Source organism: Triticum dicoccoides, chromosome 7B, assembly GCF_002162155.2.
Source record: "Triticum dicoccoides isolate Atlit2015 ecotype Zavitan chromosome 7B, WEW_v2.0, whole genome shotgun sequence".
In the NCBI taxonomy this organism is placed as follows: Eukaryota; Viridiplantae; Streptophyta; class Magnoliopsida; order Poales; family Poaceae; genus Triticum; species Triticum dicoccoides.
In genome coordinates this window covers 249,887,238-249,897,823 of record NC_041393.1, presented here as the reverse complement: position 1 = coordinate 249,897,823, position 10,586 = coordinate 249,887,238, and positions in this window count along the sequence as shown.

Genomic DNA, 10,586 nt, shown 5'->3' with positions numbered 1-10,586 from the left:
CATCTTCGAGAGGTAACTATAAAGATGGCTGAGGAGTCTACAAAGAAAGACCATCATATCACCCGCAGTAATTTCAACCATCCTTTAGTGTCAAGGAATATCATAGGAACTCTATATGATATGGTTTTTATAGGATTTTTTCCTTTAGAGCCAATTGGTTCATAGGAATAGATTCATATACTCCATATTTCAAAGGAAATAAACATGATATCATTTCTATAGCTTTAGAGCCACTTGGTTCATATGAATGGATTCCTATACTCCCTTAATTTCAAAGGAAAATAAACATTAGCGTATATTCAATAGAAAAGTTCCTATGATATGAACCAAATTACATCTCTTTTCTAATCCCTCCTCATAGGAATTGAGATACATGTCATCTCTAGATTCAATAGAAAAGTTCCTATGATGTGAACCAAATGACATCTCTTTTCCAATCCCTACTCATAGGAATTGAGATGCTCCATGTCATCTCTTTCCCTACAAATTCCATGTATACATCTTCTATTCCTAAATAGATAGTACAACCCACTAGTAGCTTTTTTCCAAAACATGCAACTATGGCACAAGAACTATATAGTGTGCCAATAACTTTGAAAGATGGTCGCTGGATGAAGCTAATCCGACAGCGCAGAGATAGGCAAATCTGAGCACTACTGGGCGTTGGATATCATCAACATTCCAGCAGATCTGCCACATGTACAATTTAGAAGACTCCATGGTTGAACTTAAGCATAATGCACAAACCTCAAAACACAAGTACTTCTCCTTTGTTCTAGAATCTTCTGTATCATAATTGATTTTTTTTTCTAAATGAATTGCCATTATTTGTTTTTTACTTTATGCTTTACAATGCACAACCCCATGAATCTTAACATTTTTATAAAACTAATTGATTTTGAATTAGATGAACTATAAGAACTAAACGAACATCTACATCATGCATATATGACTCAAAGCTTTACATGCTATAGTGTGTATTTATTCATAATTTGGTTTCGAAATCTCATGCGTTCAATACATGTGTACCTTACTAGTTTTGAGTAGAGTAGCAAATTTCATGTGGCCCCGAGTATATCAAAATGCAGGGCCCATGCATCATTGCCTTTCGGTCGAACCTACGTCCACAATATTTTGTACGCAGTATATCTCCACTGGTCCCCGAACCCAAAATGTTGCCTCGTTCCCGTAAAACCAAGCGGCCCACACATATTTAAGGCGTCGACTCAAACCCATTTACTACGATGTGGCCCCGCACGCCATAGTACTCCTACAAACCCTACCGCCGCAACCATCATCGGTTTTCTTCAAGAGGACGAGGGAGAAGCCGATTTGTAGTGGAGGTGCTTTCAAAAAAAAGGATATGTAGTGGAGACCCCTACCCTAGGGTGCCCTAGGTAGCTGCCGCATGCATCATTGTTTTCTCTTTTCTTTATGATCTTGCGCCCTAGAGTGAAATGATGGTTGCTTCGTCCATCCAGCTTAATGCGGGAAAGGTGGGGCTTTGTGATTTGACCCCTCATCGCTCATTTTCTACTACTGCGGCGCTATGACCGGGGTGCCTCCCATTCCAACCGCTGCTCCGAACTATAATTTGGTGCATCGCACGTGGAACAAGACGATGGATGAGCCACATGTCGGCCAAAGGGGTCCTATTAAGTGTGTCGCCATTTCGTGTGCGGACTGACCCTGCTTGAGTTTCTACGCCAACACGACAGGAGCAGCCTACCACTTGGTTTTGCTCCTTGGTGAATCCCGACTATATTGATCTAAAAAGATACGTGTTGAACTACCCTCTCTGTCTCGGTTTTTTATATTTAGGCATCTCGGTTTATAGGGCCTGCACGTAGTTCTAGGTCATCCATTTGACTAACTAAATATGAGTTACTATGTCACAAAAAGTATATCATTGGATTCTTAAGCAGATGTAGTTGTATTTAAAAGTCGAGGGTGGGGCTTTTCCTGTGCGGTAGTGCCTGGCAGTTTCGCCTAGTCGGTTCGACAGAGACGCGAGAAGACGAGGGAGTAGGCTGCTGCAAATGTAGGGTTGTGTGATTTGACAGCGAGTTACTGTTGGACAGGTGGGGCCCCGTGATTTGACTTGCCATTATCATTTTAACTACGGCGCTACGACCAGCGTGAGTCTCCTGATTCCTCACCACCTCCATACAGGTGCCTCTCCCAATAATCCACCATGTAGTAGAGGTTGGCTCTTGCATGAGAGCCCACTTCTCTACTTTTTCCTTGCCTCTCTTTCCTCCACATATGCAAAAATGCCATGTAAAGCGCACTATTGTACTTACTTGCTACTACAGGTGCTAAGCTTGACACATAGGCATAAAGTCTGATGTGGCAAGTTAATCAAGAAGAGAGAGACTAGTTTGGTGACCCAAGGAAGAAACGGTGCTAAGCGCGTGTACCTAGGTGAAAAGACAATTTTGAGTCTATAGCTAATTAAATGAAGAAAACTTAGCAACCAAAAACTAATAAGCACACCATTTCATTGGAAGAGGTCACTCCTTGGCAAATGCAATAAATACTAGTACTCCCTATGTCCCATAATATAAGAACATTTTTGGCACTACACTAGTGTCAAAAACGTTCTTATATTATGGGACGGAGGGAGTACGAAGAAAGAGATAGAGAGAAGTAAAAAATACACTTATAGCCAACCTTATAGCTAACCTTGTTGTAGTATGAGTGACTAAGTGATGACTATGTATGACATGCCAACATTAGATAGCCTAACGCACCGTGTTAAATCTCCAAGGGCGTGACCGCGCGAGCGACGCGATGGTCGTGGTAGGTGCGACCATGATACGGGATGCTGGCAGCCCTTGGATCTGAGATCAAACAGTCACATGCTAAGTTGCTGAAAATTTGTAGAATAACCCTCCAGGATAGGATATTCACCCATAGGTCTAGAATAATGCCATGCAACCGTTCGATCTCATATCCAAGGGCTCTCGGAAGCCCGTATCATGGGAGAATGGAAAGCCACTACCCTGCCGTTCGCACGCTGGCAGTTCGCTCCTACTCGTCTCCGCACGTCCTTCAATACTACGGCGGTTTGCTCCTAGTCGTCCCGTCCTTTCACATTACGGCAGTTCCACTAATCCTAACCCTCCTCCCAAATCCATGGCGTCCCAAATCTCCATGATCGGCGGTGAGTACAAGGTTAGAACCATCACCGGTGATGAGTTCGACGTCATCTACACCCGTTCTTCCGCGACGGTGAAAGGATGCCTTTCTCACTTCAGATGCATGTTTGAAAACTCAGATGATGAGTGGGTCGCTGGGCTAGATGTTGAGTACACCATAGTCCTAGGATGAGAGAAGGATCTAAAGGACGAAGAGAGGAAGAAGCCCGTCATGATCCAGGTTTGCGTGCATGACTTATGCTTGGTCTACCACATATGCCATGCCGACGTTGAAGATTTTAAGAACTTCCTCGAGAGCAACCTAGTCAAATTCGTTACTGTAGACTTTACGAATGACAAAGAAGTCCTGGGTCAGATAGGCCTCGTTGTAGGCAACCCCTTCGACCTCCAGAAGAATTGATCGCTGCCCTCTCGTTGGCCTTCAATGCTGACCCTGGCAGGAGCCATGGTTCATCCTTCGTACCGTAAACTGGAGAAATCTCATTACACGTTTCATCGTCATGCATGGTAGTGGAATGTACTAGATATAGACCACATCCACTATGCTGCAATGGATGGCTACCTTTGTTTCAATATTTACAAGGGTTGGATGAAGAACAAGAGCCAAGTGTGCGGTTCAAGCAAAGAAGTATCGGCCAAGAGGAAGAAGGACAAGGACGAAGTCGAGGACGTGGACGAGGACTCTGAGTGAGTAAGGTGTCAGTATCGTTGCTCATGGTGGTTCTAATGCAGTGTCTATGGAATTAGTTGCATAGTTTAATTTTAGGTGTGGTTAGTTTAATTTGAGGGGTGTGTTGTGTTGAGCCCTAGCAGAACTATGTTTTGTTTCTTCTCATTACTTTAACTCTTCAGTATGTACATACTACTAGTATTTCTTTAATAGAATTTAGCACCCCAATTAAGCACGTACTAGCTTTTTTAATAGTACTATATGCATAGTTTGGCGACTAGTGTTGTCTATATGTACCACCTTTTTTTAATTTCAATTTTTGCTCCATGGCGTAGTCCATCGATACTACTGTACAAAAGTGTACATTTTTTAAATGGCTAGAGTACTGTTCATCACATATATAGCCAGTTAAATTCTCAACCTAGAACGACGTGCATGCCATGTAGTAAACCGATACGGAGGAAGTATAGTAAAAATGAGATGATTTTACCGAGCGATCGGCGGGGGAGCATGGCCTGTCATGCGGTCCCACATGTCATGATGTACCAAGGTGATGCGCGTGTCCCTCTTGAGGCAGAAGAAATACTACGTGGTTTAAGATGATGGTGAACCGAAGTGTGAAATAATGGTTGCTACGTCCGTCTGGGAAGGTGCGGCATTGTGATTTGATGTCTCATTGCTCATTACTACTACTAGGCGGGTACGAGTGGGGTGCGTCCCCCCTGTTGTTCTGCACTATTATTTGGTGCTTGATACGTCGACCCGGTTGCTATATGTCCCACATGTCGGCAACAGGAAGTACAAAATTCATGAAAGGGAGCGTCGACAAAGGAGTATAGTACAGAATTCATGAAAGGGAGCGACTAAGTTTTGGAAAAAACTGTTTTTACGGAGTACGTACCCACTAGGGTTTATAGGGCTCATCTAAAAAACATTCGTTTTTCCGTTGATAAATGTCAATTCTACTACTAGTAGTAGTACCATTACATGTTGGATTTCAAGGTGCGTTAGATCACCCGACGCAAGCAGTGTCAAGAGGAAACTAACCAATGCATGTAGAAGTTCATGGAAATTTAGTGGTCATTCATGCATTCGTTCTAATTAATGCCTCGGTAAACATAACTTCTTGAGAAAAACGAGCGTACTAATTACTTGTGCAAACTACAAAATTAATTCGACCACTCACCGTCTACCTTGGTTGGAGAGATTTTGAAATTGAGCCATAAACTGGAAAGGAGGGAGTAGTAACTTTTGTCTCGATTACTATTTGTGGCCTTGTATAGATGCAAAATGTATTTTTTATAGTGGCCTTGTATAAGTAAATGGAGGGAGTACTAAGGGCATCCACAGCGTGTAGAGGCAACATGGCCTCTAAGCCGGGGTCCACTTACCTGCCTCTAAGATTTTTCTAAGGTCGCGTAGTGTATCAAATTTAATCTGGCCTCTAAGATGGAGCCCACTGCATGCAGCATACATATAAAGAATACCTTTTTTCATCGGCCATGCTAGCATGCAGTATGCACTACTAGGTATGACTAGTGGGGACGCAGAATTATTTTAGTAGGGAGAGAACTTGGATGCCGCCTCTTGGCTTAGAGGCGACGCCTGCCACTTTAGCTTAGAGGTGATCCCTTGCAATGTATGGTGTCGGTCTCCAAGTTGCTAGAAGCGGGCTTAGAGGCGAGAAAAGAGCACACTGTGGATGCTCTAAAGGACATATATATTCCAAACAATATGATAATCTCTCTAACCAAGGTACGTAGTAGGGACGAGGAGTAAACGGAGGGAGTAGTAAAATGTTCTCCTCATGCTGCGAGCCACCGCGCGCGTTGGCGAAGGAGTGGGCGTAAGGCGTACAGTAGTAGGAGTACTACTACTACTACTCGTAAGCAAGCTTCATCTCATCCTGCGAGCCACCGCGCCCGTGGGCGGGGGAGACGGCGTACTAAGCAAGCTTCTCCTCGTTCTGCGAGTTGACGAGACACATCAAAATTACTCCAGTGTATAGAGCCTTGCCTCTAAGGTAGGCCCCACATGGTTTGCCTCTTTTTTAACATAACATGTCAAGTCGCAATTTGTTTGTTCACCCGTGGTAGACGACCCTCCCTCCACCAAGTGGACAACCAGTACACGTGTCAAATTACCACGTGGGCTGCCTTTCGTACAGAAATGAGCTCCACCGTGTACCCGCACGGGTGTGGTTGGGAAAGAGACGGGAGTACGTGCATCGTGTGTGCACCTCTTCTATTCGTGCACGTCCCCCACCCTACGTGGGTGTGTGTGAGAGAGATACAAACCTAGACATAATGCGCCGTCCATCCCCATACCTCCGCCCAGTCCGACCACCAGTCACCACCACGCCCCACTCCTCCTCACCTTATTTCTCATCTTTATCCCTCCATTTTTATATACAAGGGGCCACTATCAAAATTACAATTTTCAGATATACAAGGCCACTAACACTAATCGATGCAATATTAATGGTGTTTGCCTCGTGGTACTAGCAAAGGAGGACATTAATTATCCCTTGCATGCATGCGGGAGTTTGTAAAAAATGCATCTTGATGTTCCGTGCAATGCACGGGCATCTTGCTAGTCCATGAAAACAACACATGGCAAAATTCCACGGCGAACGAGGGATTTGAATCTGTTGGGAGGGGTTGTTTGGATCTTGCCCAGGGTAGCCAAAATATTGGCGACCCTTTTGTCCACCGGTGCCTTTGCCACTGATGGATGAGGAATGGCTCGGGTGCTCATGCTGTCATGCATCCTCCAGCGCGCACGTTGGAGACGAGCTCGCACGAGCTGCGTTTTTTTGTCCCACAACGCCACCCGAGCCGCCCACAGACCGACCGGCGACCCGCAAATTACTCCATCCAACCGTAGTCGCACACATTATGACAACAACTCAACCAACCGGACGAAATTCACGCAAACACGTAGACAAACTAATATTTCATATAAACAATGAAGGGAATCATATAAAATACCGGATTTTCATACAAACATGAAGGATTTCATTACATTCAAATGAACTACGTGGTGCTAGTTCTGGACAGCACAGGTATATAATACCTGGCCTAAATGGTCGCCCGCTGATCGATTTGTGTTCCTCATGTCCGGCAGCACGATCACTGGACTGCCCGGAGCCCCGGACGTATATGCTTTAGCACAAAGGACGGCTCGCTTCCCCACTGCCCAACTGATATCATTGGCTAGCGCCAAAGATGATGGTGGCCGGCACCGGTTCGAGTTCATCACCGGCCACTACTTCGCCATGGCCGGCACCGGCTCGAGTTCATCCTAACATTCCCCTCTTCCGTGGAGCCCATGCGGGGTCGACTAAGGTCCTTGCAACAAAAGGATCCGGCAAGACACCTTCTGTGTATGCCGGCGTCGCCTCCGCGGTGGCCTTCATGGGACCCAAGCGGCGGCGGCCTCCTGTGTTCTACTTCTCCTCGACAATGGCGGCGGACGCGGAGGCGCTGGCCACCGACTCGTCGCTCTCCGTGCACCCGGCTTCTGTCGCTGCTTGCATGGTGCGGCCGCCGGCATGGGAGTCTCGGCCACAGAAACGGGAGATGCGGTACGAGGCAGCAGCGTGGATGGCAGCAACGACGCCCGTGCGCTGCTCCTCGTCGACCTGGCCTGGAGCGGCGAGTTGCTGAACCGCGCGCCGGCTTGGGGCGGCAACTGGCTCCGTCAGGCGAGGGGAGGGAGGTGGATCAGTGAGCTGCATAGCTCATATCCGGCGGGCTACCCAGCCGGCTTGGATGCGGAATAACTACTCTTCGTAAGCCATTGTAAGAGTGGACAAAATGGTGGACGAGATAGGGGAGCGACGGAGGTGTGCGATTCTTGGCCGGTGTTTGGACTCGTTTAAATAGGAGATTAAATAGACGACGGACGGGAGGAGCTCGGCCGGCGTTGTGTTTAATGCTGGCCCGATCATGAACGAACGTGTGTCTAGAGTGGGTTTCTCAGCTTCCACACGGGCGGGTTTCATGGAGGCGTTTAAATGTGGCAAGGAGGCGTGTTCAGCCGGCCGTGCAGTGAGTGGCGCCCTCGACTCTGACCTAGGACACCGCGCTGTTCTTCCACTGACGTGTGGGCTCTTTGGGTACATGGCCTGCATGTCAGTGACCCAACGCAGGCAGCGCACAGCAGAGGAACCTTTGGTGGGCCAGGGCGGTCAGAAGCGGCCATTTCATAAACCGATGAGTGTTCATTGAGTGTGACGTTGCTATGTCTTGAGCTTGCGTTGGTTTTCCTCGAAGAGGAGAGGGTGATGCAACAATAGTAGCATAAGTATTTCCCTCAATTTTTGAGAACCAAGGTATCAATCCAGTAGGAGGCTCCTCAAAAGTCCCACGCACCTACACAAACAAACTTAGAACTCGCAACCAACGCAATAAAGGGGTTGTCAATCCCTTCACGGCCACTTGCGAAAGTGAGATCTAATAAAGATAGTATGATAAGATAAATATATTTTTGCTATTTTATAATATAGATGCAAAAAGTAAAGATACAAATAAAAGTAGATTGAAAGCAAACATGATAAGAGATAGACCCGGGGGCCATAGGTTTCACTAGAGGCTTCTCTCAAGATAGCATAAGTATTACGGTGGGTGAACAAATTACTGTCGAGCAATTGATAGAAAAGCGCATAGTAATGAGATTATCTAGGCATGATCATGTATATAGGCATCATGTCCATAACAAGTAGACCGACTCCTGCCAGCATCTACTACTATTACTCCACACATCGACCGACTCCTGCCTGCATCTAGAGTATTAAGTTCATAAGAACAAAGTAACACATTAAGCAAGATGACATGATGTAGAGGGATAAACTCAAGCAATATGATATAAACCCCATCTTGTTATCCTCGATGGCAACAATACAATACGTGCCTTGCAACCCTTTCTGTCACTGGGTAAGGACACCGCAAGATTTAACCCAAAGCTAAGCACTTCTCCCATGGCAAGAAAGATCAATCTAGTAGTCCAAACCAAACTGATAATTCCAAGAGACTTGCAAAGATAACTCAATCATACATAAAAGAATTCAGAGAAGATTAAAATATTATTCATAGATAAACTTGATCATAAACCCAAAATTCATCGGATCTCGACAAACACACCGCAAAAAGAGTTTACATCGAATAGATCTCCACAAGAGAGGGGGAGAACATTGTATTGAGATCCAAAAAGAGAGAAGAAGCCATCTAGCTAATAACTATCGACCCAAAGGTCTGTGGTAAACTACTCATAACTCATCGGAGGGGCAAGGATGTTGATGTAGAAGCCCTCCATGGCCGATTCCCCCTCCCGCAGAATGCCGACGAAGGATCCAAGATGAGATCTCGCGGATACAGAAGGTTATGGCAGTGGAAATTGTGTTTCGTGGTGCTCCTGGATGTTTTCGGGGTACATAGGTATATATAGGAGGAAGAAGTACGTCGGTGGCCGCCTGAGGGGCCCACGAGACAGGGGTGCGCCCTACAAGGGGGGGGGCTCCTATCTCGTGGCTGCCTTGGCTTCTTCTTGACTTGCACTCCAAGTCCTCTGGATCATGTTCGTTCCAAAAGTCAAGCTCCCGAAGGTTTCATTCCGTTTGGACTCCGTTTGATATTCCTTTTCTTTGAAATACTGAAATAGGAAAAAAAACAGCAATATGGGCTGGGCCTCCGGTTAGTAGGTTAGTCCCAAAAATGATATAATTGTGTAAAATAAAGCCCATAAACATCCAAAAGGGGTAATATAATAGCATGGAACAATAAAAAATTATAGATACGTTGGAGACGTATCAAGCATCCCCAAGCTTAATTCCTGCTCGTCCTCGAGTAGGTAAATGATAAAAAAAAGAATTTTTGATGTGGAACGCTACCTAGCATAATTCATAATGTAATTTTCTTTATTGTGGCATGAATGTTCAGATCCAAATGATTCAAAATAAAAGTTCATATTGATAAAAGAAATAGTAACACTTCAAGCATACTAATCAAAGTAATCATGTCTTCTCAAAATAACATGGCAAAAGAAAGTTCATCCCTACAAAATCATATGGTTAGGCTATGCTTCATTTTCGTCCCACAAAGATGTTCCCAACTTCTATACCCCCGATGACAAGCCAAGCAATTGTTTCATCCTTAAATAATCTCAAACTTTTTCAACCTTCACGCAATACATGAGCGTGAGCCATGGATATAGCACTATGGGTGGAATAGAATATAATGATGGGGATTGTATGGAGAAGACGAAAAAGGAGAAAGTTTCACATTGACGAGGATAATCAACGGGCTATGGAGATGCCCATCAATTGATGTCAACATGAGGAGTAGGGATTTCCATGCAACGGATGCACTAGAGCCATAAATGAATGCTCAACAAAAGAAAACTCGTGGGTGTGCATCCAACTTGCTTGCTCACGAAGACCTAGGGCATTTGAGGAAGCCCATCATAGGAATATACAAGCCAAGTTCTATAATGAAAAATTCCCACTAGTATGAAAAAGACAACTTATGAGACTCACTATATGAAAAACAAGGTGCTACTTTGAAGCATAATATATAAGACTCACTACATGAAGAACAAGGTGCTACTTTAAAGCACACGTGTGGAAAAGGAGATAGTAACATTGCCCTTTTTATTTATTTCTTTTTTCTTTCTTTTTTTTCTTTTTTTCTTTTTTTTTCTTTTGGGCCCCTTTTTTTCTTTTGGCCTTTCTTCTTTTTGGGGGGGGGGGCAATGTT